This window comes from Adiantum capillus-veneris, chromosome 13, assembly GCF_014529385.1.
Source record: "Adiantum capillus-veneris isolate H3 chromosome 13, ASM1452938v2, whole genome shotgun sequence".
Taxonomy (NCBI): Eukaryota; Viridiplantae; Streptophyta; class Polypodiopsida; order Polypodiales; family Pteridaceae; genus Adiantum; species Adiantum capillus-veneris.
This window is the reverse complement of record NC_140943.1, coordinates 107,291,003-107,307,686: the sequence shown is the minus strand read 5'-3', so window position 1 is coordinate 107,307,686 and position 16,684 is coordinate 107,291,003. Positions and strand designations below refer to the sequence as shown.

General features: G+C 49.5%; 1 protein-coding gene and 1 pseudogene across 1 annotated transcript in view; one reads left to right on the top strand and one right to left on the bottom strand.

Annotated features, from left to right (window-relative positions):
* Positions 1-16,684, top strand: part of LOC147444598 (developmentally-regulated G protein 1) — a 63,053-nt gene that overhangs the window by 10,471 nt on the left and 35,898 nt on the right. The gene's annotated exons all lie outside the window — the stretch shown is intronic.
* LOC147444599 (uncharacterized) lies at positions 742-8,825 on the bottom strand (annotated as a pseudogene).

Sequence of the window (16,684 nt, the reverse complement as noted above, 5' to 3'; positions counted from 1 at the left end):
CTCTCCCCGCATTTGTTTCATAGTATCAGAGCTGGCTTTGGCTGCAGGAAGGACCACGTGCACACCTATGGATCGGTTCAAGTCGGATGACCTCAATATCACATAATTTTTAATGATTAATTGCTGAAATTGTTTGTTTTTCTTCTTGTAAGCATGTTTGCAAGTGAAAATTAGTGTTCTTTTGCTGATTTTTGATAGAAATCAGCAATTTGACAGATGGGGATTGCTGAAAATCAAAAGCTTTTTATTAATTTTACTGATTTTTGATGAAAATCAGTGAATTTCTCATTAATTTGCTGATTTAAGATTAAAATTCAGTATTCAGTATGTTCTTTAATCTCTCTATAACCTCCTCCTCCGCACACGCACACACACACACACAGAGAGAGAGAGAGAGAGAGAGAGAGAGAGAGAGAGAGAGAGAGAGAGAGAGAGAGAGAGAGAGAGAGATTTTTAATGTCTATAAAAAGGCCGAAGTCGGCCTATGAGACAAATCAAAGTACATGAGGTGGGTACCTCTATGTATCCATAAAGGTTAAAAGGTACAAAAGTAAAAGTAAGCTATCCTGTGTAATGACTGGGGGAGGAGGTAAGTGATACAAGGGTGGGGAGGGAGCGCCAAAACTGGGGAAAGATGCAAACCTATATGCTTGGGTAAGTACAAACATGAGATGCTATCCTATCTCTAGCTCCATCCAGTCCCATAGTCAGGATGTAATCCGTGTAAGATGGCGGATAGGGTGTGAACAATCCGCGTAAGATGGCGGTTGGATCTACGAAAGCTCGAATGCGTCGCTCCTTTAAAGATCTATAGTAGTGCTCCTCGATCTCCTGAATCTCTCTCTGGTGTAGATGAGGTGCCCTAAGTCCATGGTTATGTGGGCGTCTGCGAGCTTGGACCTCCTAAGCCTGCTGCAGAGTCACTCCTCTCTGGATGGTCGGAGGTGATGGTGCTGCTGTGGGCCTCTGAAAAAAGTCAGTGAGCTGTGTCTTGCGCTCATCTCTCATACCTGATTCCGCCTGGAGGAGGGAGTCCCGATGCTACTGTGCCTTTATGAGGAAGCGACCGAACTGCTGTTGGGTCTCTGGACTCAAAAATCTGATGTAGGTGGGCTGATCTGCAAACAAGGTCGGATATCTGCCTCTAATCTCCTCATATGCTCTACATCTGCATACATAATGCTCCTCGTTCTCAACCTTTGCTGTGCAAAGTTTGCATATCCTCTCTGCTCTGAGAACATGTGCAGCTCTCCCTGCCTCAATCTCTAGCTGGTGTGATGATACTCTGAGCTGTCCAATGGCGACCCATGCTCTATGTGGCATGTAGACATCCATGTAACTCGATCTCTGGATGAATTCATTTGCTAGAATGGTCAGGAAGTGGTCTCTGTAGTACTGTCTCTTCGTAGGAAGAGACTCTCTGGGTGTAATCCATTTCTCCTTGACGTATAGCTGCCAGAGATCATGTCGGAGAACTCGATTCCTCTCGGTGTGTGAGAGGCGTATGTGAGGGGAGTCAAGATCATACTGAAAAGGAGGCAGATCCGCGATGTCCAAGCCATGGGATGTAAACAACTCTATGACCTGTGAGTACCATGCCCTCGTGTCCCCCTCCGGATGCAGTTGTATCGATGCCTCAAAAGCTCTGCCGGTGAGTTTGTCTGGTGGGAGCTCTCGCATGCGCTGGATGAAACAAACTGTCTGAAAGAGGGCCTCTACTAGCATCGGAGGTGCAACTAGCTCTGCTCTGATGATGTCATGTGGTACTGAGGGTTTATTGTGGAGCAAACGAGAGATCATGATGATCTGTGGGCGCTCTATCTGTGACCACAAAGATGCTGATAGCCCTGGTGCCCATATTGCGGTTGCATACATCATGGCAGGTGTGACTAGATTGTCAAAAAGCCACCCCTTGGTGCGAGGCTCCTGGAAGTGGGCCTTATGGCATCTGCGCTCCAAGGTGGCCAGCGTTGCATATCCTTGTGTAAGCCGGTCTCGGGCTGCCTAGGCCATGGAAAATCTGCCAGTGGCGCCAGTGAAAGTCACCCCCAAGTATACATATGAATCAACCACATCACCTGCCCACCTGCTGCTACTATGAGTACTGCTCTGCTCCGAACTGTCCTGGAGGTGTGGAAGATCATGACCTTGGTCTTGCCAAGGTTCACTGTGAGCCCTCGATGTGTGCAGAAATCAATATCCAAGGCTCGTAGGGTGGCTCTGTAGTCCCTCCTGTGTCTCAGAAACTAGAATGATATCATCAGCATAGAGCATAATATGGACTGGTATACCTGCTAAGTCTGATCCCACTCCGCCTTCTCGTAGAATGTAATCTGATATGTCATGTGACACATCCAACCCTATGTGTCCGTGGACAAGCTATAGCAGGAGCCAAGCTTAGTAGGCAACTTCTCCAACAAGAACTTGGTGGATTTCCTCCAAGCAAAGACCATCCCTCACCTAGCGCTTCTGGAGTGCATCCGTCTGGCGTTTTTGCATCAGCAACCATTGCCACAGAAACCCCCATCCCCTAGCGCTTTTGAAGAAGCTCAGCATACCTAGCATTTTGACAGTTTTTAGCCACAGCGATGCAGCGTTTTCAGCAATGAAGCGCCTGCAAGTTCAGCCCCTAAGGAGTAGCAGATTCAGCCCAGAAGGACCATCAATTTTCAGCCTTTAAGAACCTCAGATTTCAGCCCATAGCGTTTTTGGACAGCAGATAAAAGATTGCAGATTTCAGCCCTTAAGTCGGTCTCACCATCCCCATCGTCATCGCCGACATAGCCTAGACTTGCATCAGTCCCATGCATTCAGTTTGTACGAGTTTGTGCAATCATAAGTAGACCACTCTCGCTGACGAGAGTGGGGCCTTCGGAGGAGGGTTTAACGTCTCTGGTGTCGTATCTCTCTTCTCTCTCTATCTCTCAATTTCATACACTTGCACGCACTGTGTCCATTCACTTTGTTTGTGATCATAGCATTCTCTCATTAAGAACAGAAGGCTCTCCCTTCCATAAGAACAAAAGGAACCTTGAGCACAGTTCGGAGCACTCATCTTGAGCAAAGTGCAAACATTCATTCCGTTGCACCTAACATTGGTATCAGAGCTTTGGCAGTGTTCTGTATCACTCAAGGAAAGAACCACAAGAATCACAAGAAATTTTTTTGCTTGTTGCGGTCGCACGAACCCAAGTTCGCTTGGGCGTGTCGATTCCCAATCGTGTTTTGAAGAGTGACAGGAATCTTAGGAAAGAAGGGCTTGTCTAGCCTCCACTTGTGCCTCTTTTCACTCATTGAGAGCGGACCATGCACTTAGCGGCCGGCCAATTGACTTGAGGTGGGAAAAAGCAACCTTGGTGTGAGCGCAAGGCCGCCAAGGGGTGCGCCCGTGGAAAAGAGAAGAACTCGGGTGAAGAGAAGATCCTTCTCAAACACGGTTTGCAAGCGAAAGAAAACCTCAAGAACCTCAAGACCCTCAAGAACCCCACCCACAAGAACCCAAGTTCCTCGTGAACTTAAGAACCCACAAGAACCCACGACTTCAGAATGGTCATCACTCGAAGCGGAATCGATACTTCGCTTGGAGGTGATAAGCATGAGAGAGGCGAAGAAGAATTTTCCCCACCAGGAGGTTTTTCCGACCCTCCCCCTTCCCCATCTATGTCAAGGATTGCACTAACTCCTATGGAGGCTTTAGACCAGATGTTTATGGAAAGGAAGTTAAAACGCGAAGCAAGACATGCAGAAAGAATGGCAGAAATGGAACGCAGACACGTAGAAAGAAGAGCAGAAAGAGAAGCAGAAAGAAAGGAAGCCAAAGCAAGACAAGAACAGAGCGACCGACACAACAAAGAGTTCTGGCGACTCTTTTCTCAAGTTCAGGCATAGATGCAAGAGATTTGGGGAAAGGAGACTCTCTCAGTCTCTTCTTCTCCAAAGCATGACACACATGATTTGCATGATTGTGAGAAGCATGATGAATTGAATGATAATGATATGCATGATGATTTGGTTGATAATGACAAGCATGATGATTTGCATGATCAAGATGTGATTTCTCACAAGCAGCGTCTTTGTGTGATCCCTTTCCCTAGGCATGACATATTGTACGTTGAGCATGAGCACGGATGTATGCGGATTGTTCATGAAAAGTTGAAAAGTATGCATTCAAGGAAGTCACATTCCATGTCTCTTTCTTGGCACGACACAGTCGTAGAAAGAGCATAAGAAAGTATGAGCACCAAGCATGGGCATTTCTATTGTGAATTGCCACATTTGATTGATTTAGATAATAAGAGAAAGAATCGATCTCATTGTTTGCATGTGTTTGCTGAACGGTTTGTCACTTTGTCTCTTTGTTCATCTACATTGCGTGCACAGTCTTTGAGGAAGACAAGATTTTTTCCACTCACTTTACATGGAATAGGTATGTTCATGTTTTTGTGTTGGAAGTGGTTTCAGGAATTTTCAGCCATGGAGATTCTTGAAGAAGAAAGAAGCATGACTCTCGACGAAGTTGAAGCATTGAAGGAGCCACAAAAGACTTTGTGTCGCTTTCGGTGCGGCCCAAAGAAGCAAGCGTTGCAGACCTTTATGAAGTTCAAGTACCACACGACCCACACATAAGAGTGGGCCGGCGAAGAGTCCCTTCTAGGATTCTGAATGCTATTGGCGATTTCCCTCGACGCCATGCAGTTCAGTACCAGTACCTCACTTTGAAAAGGAGGGGATGTCACGTGACACATCCAACCCTATGTGTCCGTGGACAAGCTACAGCATGATTAGGGTTTCGTCAGTCCAATTGGTCTAGATTTAGCAGTGATCTGGCACTTTTGTGAGTCTATTCGTAGACCATGCATGCCCAGTCACTTAGTGTAGATGCATATCCTCTGGTTGCACACAACATAATCATAAGCATTCCCATCAGAATCCATGAGAATCCTTTAGGGGAAATTTTCAGTGCATTTAGCCTATTTTACCTGTTTTTGATATTTTTCACTTATTATTTTTAAGTGACTTTTGTTGGAAAGTACGTAGGGCAAATTGAGTAAGTTTGTATATAAGCAAACCTAGATTAGCACTATTTGGCAGAAGAGGCAATAGGAGCCAAGCTCAGCAGGCAACTTCTCCAACAAGAACTTGGTGGATTTCCTCCAAGCAAAGACCATCCCCCCTAGCGCTTCTGGAGTGCATCAGCCTGGCGTTTTTGCATCAACAACCATTGCCACAGAAACCCCCCATCCCCTAGCGTTTTTGAAGAAGCTCAGCATACCTAGCGTTTTGACAGTTTTCAGCCACAGCAATGCAGCGTTTTCAGCAATGAAGCACCTGCAAGTTCAGCCCCTAAGGAGTAGCAGATTCAGCCCGGAAGGACCATCAATTTTCAGCCTTTAAGAACCTCAGATTTCAGCCCATAGCGTTTTTGGACAGCAGATAAAAGATTGCAGATTTCAGCCCTTAAGTCGGTTTCGCCATCCCCGTCGTCATCGCCGACATAGCCTAGACTTGCATCAGTTCCATGCATTCAGTTTGTACCAGTTTGTGCAATCATAAGTAGACCACTCTCGCCGACGAGAGTGGGGCCTTCGGAGGAGGGTTTTACAACGTCTCTGGTGTCGTATCTCTTTTCTCTCTCTATCTCTCAGTCTCATACACTTGCACGCACGATGTCCATTCACTTTGTTTGTGATCATAGCATTCTCTCATTAAGAACGGAAGGCTCTCCCTTCCATAAGAACAAAAGGAACCTTGAGCACAGTTCGGAGCACTCATCTTTAGCAAAGTGCAAACATTCATTCCGTTGGACCTAACATGATATCTTGTCGATGTAGAGACCAAATAGAGTAGGGAAGAGGGGGCATCCTTGCCTCACCCCAATGGTGCTAGCAGTGGAATCCGATAGTCCACCTGGGCATCGCACTCTACCAAAGACCTGTGCATACAAAGAATGAATGGCCCATATCATCTCAGATGGTATCTGTAGCTCCTGAAGGCGCTGAAAGAGTCTCTCTCTAGGGATAGTGTCAAAAGCCTTGCGGAAATCCACAAAGCAGTAGTGGAGTCTCCTCTTCCGTGCTTTCGCTCCATCGATCAGGCAGCGAAGCACGAAGATGTGGTCGATAGTCGAGAAAGTGCGTCGAAAGCTTGCCTCCTAGTGCTCGTATCCCTGATGCCTCTGCATGTGTGCTAAGCTCTGCCTCAAGAACTGCCCCGTACAATTTGGCCAATGTGTGACCAATCATGATAGTCCTGTAGTTCCTTGGGTCCAGGGTGTCGCCAGATTTGTGGACAGGCATGATGGTGTGCATAATCCACTCCTCTGGTAGTCCCTCAACCAAAGCGCGGTTGAAGAGACGTGCTATCAAGGGGGAGAGTGTCCGCTGCATATATCAGGTGCTCACTCTGTAGTCCAGTGTGATCTGCTGAACGGCCATGCTGAAGGCGTCGGATGGCCCTCTCTACCATGCTAGATGTGAAGAAAGTCGAGGTGGTAGGTCGAGGATCAGATGGTGCTGGGATCAGTGGCTGGCTAGGTATCTGGTATAAGCGCCCGGCATAATCATGCCAGACCTGGGGGTCCTCCAGGGGGGTGGTGGGGCGTGGCTCTCTGAGAATCCTCCATGCTGTGGCGCAGTCTGTACTTAGAGAAGGTGGTATAACTCAAGCTCGTGTGCCTCCTCGAAGGCTCGCCGTTTACGGCGTGTGATGGCCTTCATCTGTCGCCTGACCTCGCTCTTGGGGATCTCCTCTAAGGCTCGTTGAGCCCGTAGTTGTCTGTATAGATCTTTGCACTCCCCGTTGTACCATTGGTTCTGGGGTATCGTCCCAGAGGGTGGGGGTCGGCCACTATGGGTAGTGTGTGGAAAGCAGCTGAGGGCTGAGGTGTGTAAGACTGCGGAGAGCTGGCTAGTGAGTGTAGAGAGTGGTGTGTCTGTATCGAGGGTGTAGATCCCCTCATATACATGTGATGAGTAAACTTTGGATAGCTCATGTGTGAAGTGTATAGTGGTGTGTGGTGTGGATGTAGGTGGTGTATGTGGGATGGGTGAGCCAGTGAGAGATAGGGCGAGATATGCGTGGTCAGCCCCAATAGGTAGTGGTGGGATTGTGAGAGATGAGCAAATGGCTGCCTCTCTGAAGTTGAAGATGTAATCAACTGTGCTACCTCCACTGGCTACTGATGGTGGTATACAAGTCAGGCCGACGGATGATGGCCATTGCGCCATCCCGTTATAAATAACGAGACGGTGCTGTGATCCCAAGCGAAGTAGGTGTCTCCCATATGGTGTGGGTGTGGTGGTATCTCTAGAGATCCTCTCTACCCCCGTGTCCTCCATGGCGGAGAGTAGCTCTGGGTCGTCGAAGTCGTAAATATCACACTGTCTACTCTGTGTCCTGGCGTTGGAATTCCATTGAGGAAGACTTCACCCAATATAGAGTACGCCATGATCTCCTCCTTGAGACATGCATATGGTGAGTGTGAATCATCCTCCTCCTCTCCTCTCTGTGTGTGTGGATCGCCTCTGTCTCTCCTCCATCTGTCTGTGCAAACCTAGAGCTGCTAGGTGCAAAGCAGCATATGGCGATGTAGAGGATGTGCTCCTCAGATAGCTCAATCCGTATCCACATGTATCGTGCTTCTGGATCGCGTGCTACTATCTGTATCCTGCTGTGAAGTGAGCGGCGGTAGAGGACTGCTACTGAGCCAGATCCTCTCGAGGTGTTGTGCCGCGTACACTTCCTATGTGTAGACTCCCATTGATAGTCCTGTACTATGGGTAGACCTCTCTCTGAGCTCTCGTGTGTCTCTATGAGTAGAATGATGTCTCTACCATGCATCACCTCTGGGTGTGTCCATAGAGAGCCGTTGCAGTTCCAAACTGCCATACGTATCTCCTTGTAGAGTGTCCCATAGGCCGCGAGTCCCTATGCTACCGCCTTGCCATCAATGATGACTCGGCCATCTCTGTATGAAGCCCTCTTCCCCTCCTTGCGAGCTTGGTGTACTCTAGGCATGCATGCGTGTCGGTCTGTCACTTGCATTGGTGTGAGATCATCTTCTAGGTAGATAGGTGGTCCATTGAGTCCTCTCAAGATCACCCTCTTGCGAAGGAAAATAGACCGTGCTTCTTCGGAGGAGAGTGTAGGATAAGGGCCCTCTTCCTTGTGAGATCTTTACTCGCTTTCCAAGCTTTGAGGAAAGGGGGTGATTCCTCTTCCTTGTATCGAGTTTCTTGCATAAAGCCTTTCCATCAAGCTCGGGGCTGAGGCCTTTTTTACTAAAATGCCCGTGACGTGAATGTTGAGGCGTCGGGCTTGTCTCATCTTCTCTTCCTCAAGGGTAGTGTGCACAATGAGGACTTCCTCCTCTCTTGCCTCCTTCTTGATGTTCTTCTTGACTACTTCGACCCACCCATTTTTGGTAGCTCCAATTTGTCCTCAATGCTAGCGGTCAAAGCTTTGGTGAGTTCTTCTTTGAGGGCTTCCTTCGTGTCCGTGTGCATCTCGCCTTCTTCGGGGGTGAGGGATGCAATCGAGGCTTTGAGGAGCTCGATTTGCTCCCTCATGTCTTCTCTTTCTTTGGCCCATTCCTCTTGTTTCTTCCGCCATTCTTCCTTCTCTTGCTCCTCCTCCATCTCCCATCTCTCCTCTTTCTTCCATGCTTCCCTTTCTTTGATATAGGTCTCCCCTTCTTTCTCTAGCTTGGAGATCCGGTTGATAATGGTGTTGAGAGTGGTATCCGATGACTTCTTGTATTCCTTGATCTTGTCGTCGAGTTTGCTCATCTCCTTCCCCATTTCTTCCTTGCTCACTCCCTTCGTCATTGTTGAGAATGAGAATAAATGTGGCTGTGATTGTATGGATATGTATGTGGCTGAATGTGAGTGTGAATGTGTGGGTGTGTGTGTGGAGAAGGGGGATGTGGTGTGTGTGTGTGGTTGGGGGCAGCGGGCTCGGTGCAGTGGGGCAGCGGCAGTGGCTATAGCCTTGTGCAGCAGTGAGGCAGCGGGCCTGGTGTAGTGGGGCAGCGGCAGGTGCTACAGTCTTGGCACTGTGCAGTCGCAGCAGGTCAGCCACAGCGGGTGCAGCAGCAGCAGCAGCAGCGCGCGCAGGGGATGAAGCAGCAGCAGCGGGCAGGCAGCCACAGGGGTGGCGCGTGGACAGCTACAGGGTGCAGGGGCTGCGCGGTGGGGCAGCGCTGGCGAGGCTGGCGAGGAGGGTGGCGGGCAGGCATGGCGAGAGAGAGAGAGAGAGAGAGAGAGAGAGAGAGAGAGAGAGAGAGAGAGAGAGAGAGAGAGAGAGAGAAATGAAATGTAATGTTATATTAACGTCTTCAAAAGGCCAAAGTGACCTATGAGACCAGAAAGTTACAATGCGGTGTATCTTATACAAAGTCAGATTAACAAAATAAATTAAACTAGGATAACAAAATATAAATACTGCGGGACCCTAAACTAAGTAGTACAATGTGACGACAATATGGGAGGGAGCAGAGATCCATCTTCATCTGCACTCTGGACGACGAAAGAGTATGGCTTGAATCCTTTGTTGTAGCCTCTATGGGGTCCTAAGTTGGTCGATGTGAGCCAAGCAAAAACTAAGCAAAAATAGGGGGGCGGCTTGTTGGGATAGCTGAATGACAAGAGATCTAGCATCGGTCGTTGGCGAATCTCATCAATTTCCTCCATGGTTAGTAGTCTGACCGGGCGTCTTGCATGCCTGGCCAGCGTGCTCCGAATTTTCTGTCGTAGCCTCCGTCGATGCTGTGTAGTTCTTCGCAATCGCGGGCGCCTGGATTTCCCCAGTTCAATTGCTCGGTCAATTAGTGTGCCTCTAGTGTGAGACGAGGGGGAGCTCTGCTGTGGGAGTGGCTCTTGCGGCTGTCCCGTGTCTGCTTTGAAGAAGTCTGTGATCCGTCTTTGAGACTGGCTAGCCTCGCCATTCATCAAGCTATCTCTGTGTTTGCGCAGCTCGAGCAAGAACAAACCCAGACATCTCTGATCTTCGTATCCCATGACTCTTGAGAGTGGTCCAAAACCCTCTCTGAACAAGCAATGGAAGCGGCCTCGTATCTCGTAGTAGACGGGGCAGCGGCATGTATAGTGTAGCTCTGTCTTAGGTTCCATGTTACACAAGGGGCATGTCCTGTCCTCTGCTGGTACTCCGCTGTATCTCCCAGTCTCAATCCGCAACTTGTGAGAAGATGTGTGTAATTGGCCAATAGCACATCGTATCCCATGAGACAAGTGGGTATCCATGTATCTGGGTCTCGCCACGAAACCATCTTCCGTAAGCTGGAGAAGGTGGTCTATGTAGAAAGCCATCTTCGTGCCCAATTCCTGTGCTGGTTGTATCCATGTCCTCCTGGTGTCTAGCTAGGTTAGGTCTTGGCGGATGAGCTTGGTGATCTCTGACTGTGTAAGAGTGAGAGATGGTGCATCCAATGAGTAATGGAATGGTGGCAGCCTGTCTATGCTGAACCCATGTGCCTGAAACCATGATGTCATCTCCCCATACCAGCATGTTGTATCTCCTTGTATGGCTAATTGTCGAGAGGATTCAAGTGCTATGCGAGCATATCTGTCTCTAGGAAGTTCCCATGTGCGGTTTATGAAGGAGACTGATCTGGTGAGTGCCTCCACCACAAGTGGGGGGTCCACTAGCTTTGCTCGGATAATGGCCCGTGGTACTGATGCCTTGGCCCCAATGAGCCGCGAGATCATAGAGACGAGAGGTTTCTCCATGTTCCCCCATCCGTCTGAGCGACCCGGCCTCCCGTGGTGATCCAGTGAAGGTCCCCATATCTCGGTTCCATAGAGCAATGTTGAAGCCACCAAGGTGTCAAAGAGCCAGAGCTTCGTCCGGGGCTCCTGAAACTGAACCTGCGAACACATCCTCTCCAATCTACCCAATGCTGCGTGGGCTCTAGTAAGTCTGGTCTCTGTTGCTCTTCTGAGTGAGAATGCAGGTCCGCTAAAAACCACTCCAAGGTAAGTGTAAACGTCTCTGTACTCCACAGTCTCTTGGCCGTATGTGAATGTAGGTGCTGACCTCCTGATCCACTGTGGGGTGGTATTAAACACCATAACCTTGGTTTTATCCAGGTTGACAGACAAACCACTTTCGTGGGCAAACGTATGCAAAGCATCCAATTGACGTTGCATTCCCTCCGGGGATTCGGAGATCAACACTATGTCATCAGCATATAACAAAAGTGGAATCCATGTCCCTGCCAACTGAGCACCTTTATCCCCATTGCTGTCAATGTAGTCAGAAACCTCATCCACATACATACCGAAAAGAGTAGGAGAGAGCGGGCAGCCCTGCTTCACCCTAATAGTGGAGTGAACCGGTGTAGAAAGTCCCTCCGGGGTGCGTACATGCCCTACTACTGATCTATACAATGCCATGATCCCCCAAATGAGTTCTGTGGGTACTCCCATTTCCTGTAATCTGCGCATCAGTCTAGCTCTGGGTACCGTGTCGAAAGCTTTGCGGAAGTCCACAAAGCTACAATAGATCCGTCTCCTATGAGATCTGCCTTCCTCGATGATGGCCCTGAGTGTTAGGATATGGTCGAGAGTAGAGAAGCCTCTCCTGAATCCTGCCTGCCCAGTTGCACGTATTCCTTCGCTCTCTGCCCATCTACTCAGCTGTTGCTCAAGAATGGATGCATACAACCGTGCCAGTGCGTGCCCAATCATAATAGTGTGATAATTCCCAGGCTCCATGGGGTCTCCTGATTTGAAGATAGGTACGATCGTAGATAGGCTCCACGTGTCCGGTAGGCCCTCACACATGGCACGGTTAAACATAACTGCTAGAAGCTCTGCTAGTAGGTCTTTGGCATGCATGAATTGTTCAGTGACTAGGCCATCATGATCATATGCTCTCCCAGTCTTCATCCTATCAATAGCTTTCTTCACCATCTCAGCGGTGAAAAAGACACATGCGTGTGGGCATGGATCGGGGGGGTTGGGGAGGGGCGGCTGTCCAGGTAATGTGTACAAAGATGATGCCTACTGCCCCAAATCTCTGTGGAGGAAATAGCGGGGGGGGGGGGGGGGGGGGACTGCTCATGAAAGAGCCGCCACGCCTCACGCGAGTCCTGACTCAAGAATAACTGATATAGATCCTGCTCGAGTCGAGCCAAAAAAGCCCTCTTCTTTCGCCGCACCAGGCGTCGGAAGTCAATTTGTGACTATTTGTGAGTGACGTCCCCCAGCAGCACCTCCCTCTGAAGTCTTCCTCATCGTACCAGCTGTTCTGAGGCATGCTCCCTGATCGGCGGCTCTGCTCAGGCTGGGTGTGTGGGTATGCTTCTGCTGCTGCCTCATGTAATGTCTGTGTCAGTATAGTAGTTAGCTCCTCCAGAGGTCGCCCCGGGTCCTCAGTGCATAGGTATCTGTAGATTCCGTCCATGTATACAGAGTCCGTCTCCCGTGTGAATGTGTAGCGAGTAAGGGCTTCTACTCGTGGCCTGTGTGCTACACTGAATTGGAAGGAGATGGTCATCGACACCAGAGCATGATCCACTGCCACCCCGATCAGTCTGGGCCCAACTGTGAGATCCTGGATACTAGAGATGAGATTCGGCTGTGCCATGACATAGTCCACTGGTGCTGGCTCCATGTCTGTGTGGGAAGCATGTAAAACCTCCCGCAGCAGGAAATCTCTGTAGGCCGTTCAAGATGGCCAATCCATGTGCAGTGCCCATGTCTATTAGATGTCGCCCATACTCAGTATATTCCACATCGTGTGATAGTTTGGAAAGGCCCGTCTCTACAACATCTAGCTCTCTTAGCATCTGCTCTGAAGTATCATAAAACACTGCCTGGTATTGGGCAGTCCTAGCATTGAAGTCCCCTAGGATGATAATGTCACCGTCCCTAGAGAACTCCCATATGTCATCATCCAAAATAGAGAAAGGGGACTGTCCTCTGGGTGATGCATAAACTGATGTACTCGGGGGAAAGTAGCAAATAGCTAGATAGAGGTATCTGGCTGTCTCTGCTTTCAGTCTCACCCACATGTACCTAGCCTGCTCGTCTCTGCGGGCTATATGTATCAGTGGCTGCAGATCCTCTCTGAATTAACACTGCCACTCCCCCCGAGCCCCGCCCTCTGTGCTCTGAGCATGTCTCCTGTCTGTAGGCTGTCTCCCACCTGTATCCACTGATGTGAGGCATGGATTGCCCAGGGGCCTGGCGTGTCTCAGAGTAAAAGATGATGTCTCTTCCAGTAAAGCTATCCTCAAAAGCACCCACATCAAGACGCATAGATCCATTGCAGTTCCAGGCAGCTACTTTGAGTGTGGTCCCATAAGTCTTGCACCGTCATGTGGAGCGTCGCTCTAGTATTACCACTTTTCCGTCTCGGTAAAAAGCGATCTTGCCTTTTTCCCTTGCCGCTCTAATCTCCGGCATTACTTCCTGCATATGAGTGATCTGCGAGAGGGTGAGATCATCCCCGAGAAAGATGCGAGTCTCTTTAAGAGTTGGTCTTTTCTTCAAGAATGACTTCTTTGCTTCCATGGAGGGAAAACGGAGGATGAGTGCTCTTTCTTTTGAGGTTTCTCCACTGCTTCCATTTTTCTTTACGTTGCCCACTCTCCATGCCCGTGTGTGCATCAGCTCATGAATCCCCATCAAGACTGTGAGTTCTTTTACTTCTTCGTCCACATTGCCTTTGTCTTTGAGACCGCAGATTCTCACATGTAAAGCGCGCACCCTTCTCCTCTACTCCTTCTCTAGTGTCTGATTAATGATGTTGTTGGTTCGTGGGCGTTATCTCCTTGCCTTTTCCTTTCTTGGCCACCTTGATCCATTTCTCGGCTTCGTCCGCCTTCTGTTGAGTTTTGGTAAGAACATCCACGCGAGAAGTCTTCATTTCTTTGTGTTGCTCTTCTCCTTCTTTGATGGCCCGTACTTGCTCCTTGATCGTGTTGATTTCTTCGATTACTGAGGGTTGCAGTTCGCCCTCTTCCAGTGTGTTTCTTGATCGTGCTTCGGCGAGATCTTTCTTGAGTGACGCGATCTCTTCCTCTTGGGTCGTCACTTGGTCTTCCAGCGTGCTTATCTTGCTCTCTTGGATCAACACGCGTCCTTCGAGCATGTTTATTGTGCCCCAGAGATTGCGGTTCATCTTGGTAATGATCTCCGTCATTTCCTCTTTGCACTTTTGAATGGCATCCTCTAGAGGGTCGGCTTTATCGTTCATCTTTCTCATGTTTGATCGCCGTTCGCCAAGGAGTCACTAAACGTGTGCACCCCCCTAGCGACGGGCGCAGTAGTTGAGCGAGTGGGGGACCGTGGGACGGTATGGCAAGGGAGGGGGAGTGATAAAGACGATAAAGAAAAGGGGGGGGGGGGGGGGGGGGGGGGGGAGCACCAAAAGGAAGGGGAAATAAAATAGAATAAAATGATATAAAGATATATTCACGCCTTCACACGGCCAAATTAACCCATGAGACCAAGCTAAAACAACATAGCGTGTTTGATACCCAAAAAAAATTTTAAAAAGAAAAAAAATAAAAAAATTTGACGTCCTACGCGTAGAAGAAGGGGGGCGGCATCCTACGCGTTAAAGAAAAAGGGGGGGGGGGGGGGGGGGACACGCTACGCGTAGAAGAACCTGGGGGGACATGCTACGCGTAGAGGAAGTCTAGGCAATACGGGGAGTCTGCGCGAGGGGCAGTAGAGGTGCGGGAGCAGCAGGGGAGAGAGAGGGAGAGCAGCGAGCAGCAAAAGGGGGGGAGGGGAGCAGGCGAGCGGGAGGCGCGGGGAGCGCGAGGGGCAGCAAGGGAGGGGAGCACGAGGGACAGCAGGGGGGGAGGCGAGCGGGAGGTGCGGGGAGCGCGAGGGGCAGCAGGGGCGGGGAGCGTGAGGAGCAGGAGGAGCTGCGGGAGAGAGAGGGAGAGCAGCGAGCAGCAAAAGGGGGGGAGGGGAGCAGGCGAGCGGGAGGAGCTGCGGGAGAGAGAGGGAGAGCAGCGAGCAGCAAAAGGGGGGGAGGGGAGCAGGCGAGCGAGAGGTGCGGGGAGCGCGAGGGGCAGCAGAGAGAGAGAGAGAGAGAGAGAGAGAGAGAGAGAGAGAGAGAGAGAGAGAACCTCTCTGTGCTGGTGGCTGCACCGAGGGAAATCGAAGAGAAGGGAGATCGAAGAAGAATAGCAAGCGCTAGATTTCCAACGTGGAGAAGGTGGATGCGTTGGCATCTGAAGTGGGTACCTTCTCGTGTGTTGGACACGGGCGGGCACAAGCCTCGATAATGTTTCCTCTTTCCACGCGTCGTTCTCCTCTCTACGCGCACCGCTCTTTGCTTGAATTTTTTTAACGCAGCAGCCTTGCGTTGAATTTCTATGCTACCCCTTGTTCTTTTATTTTATTAAATGGCCTTTTATTAACTGTGGCAGGACTCCTTGGTTTTTTTTGAAAAAAAAAGGTGTGAAACCTGCATATTATGAAAAAGGAACTTACGAAGACTTCAAAATTTGCAAAAACCTCACTTTTTGAGCCTCTTGCTTCTCCCTCGAGCCTCCTCTTCCCCATCTGCTCGCGCTCACGCGCTCCCGCCGTCACCCGCTCGCCTCCAGACGCTCACGCCAATGCATAGAGCTCCTTAGAGTTCGACCTTTTGCGACCAAAAAGTGCAGAAAAGGCCAATTTTCGTGTGAAATTTCCAGTTCCTCACTGGATTTCTGTATGGATTCCTCTAGTTCCGATGGCACAGCGTGACGACGCACCAGGTAACATTCAAATCCCATTCATGCATGCTCTGTACACATGGATGACAAGTACTTTTCAGAGCCTCGACCAACATATGTCTGCTTTGGATAACGCCAATTTTGAGACGAACGTTCGCTTGTTCTCTTTTGAGGGGGCTGTGCAAGTGTTTAACGCCTGTCTTGCCGCTCTCAAAAATACGGCTCACTCGACGACTGCGCGTATTTTCGAGAGCGATACCCATCTCCAACAATTGTGGACACAGATTGCTGCTTTTGGACGCTCACAGGGTGGTCCTACTACCACAATTCGGTACAATTTCTCTAGGGAAGAAAAGAGTGTATAGAGCTGGCTGTCATCAGTGGACAACGTATTTTTGATCTCCATGGGGAGCTTGATGAATGGAGGATTCAGACTTTTCATCTCTATCTGCGTCGCAACGCGCTTACCTGGTGGTGCGACATGACAGAAAAGCCTATGACGTGGGCTGATTTTTGTGTGAAGTTCAAGAAAGACTTCACCAAAATGGACCCTTTGAAAGCTTACACAAAATTGCAGAGTCTTTCGATGAGAACTCCGTCTTTTAATAAATACACGACAACTTTCAAAGAAGCGCTCACCTTTTGCAAGGCGCATGCTGTGCACATGTATCTGTTGGGTTGGTCTTGATCAAAGATAAAGTCCCGATTGACGTCGAGGATGCAGTGGCTAAGGCTAGGACGTTCCACTCAATAAACGGGGCAAATTATGAGAAGAAAAGAAGTTCATACCACCAATTCGGCGAGGGCACTTCGAGGAAACGGCCTCGATTCCAACAAAGGTCTAAATCGTCGTCAAGACCTTCTCAGGAGAAGAAGAAAGCGAGGAATGTTGCTAATGCCGATGCAGTGAAGAAGGAGGCTTGCTTTGGGTGGCTAGACGGGCCAGCCCAAGAAGATGACCAAGAAACCGCAAGTCGTCCTTCG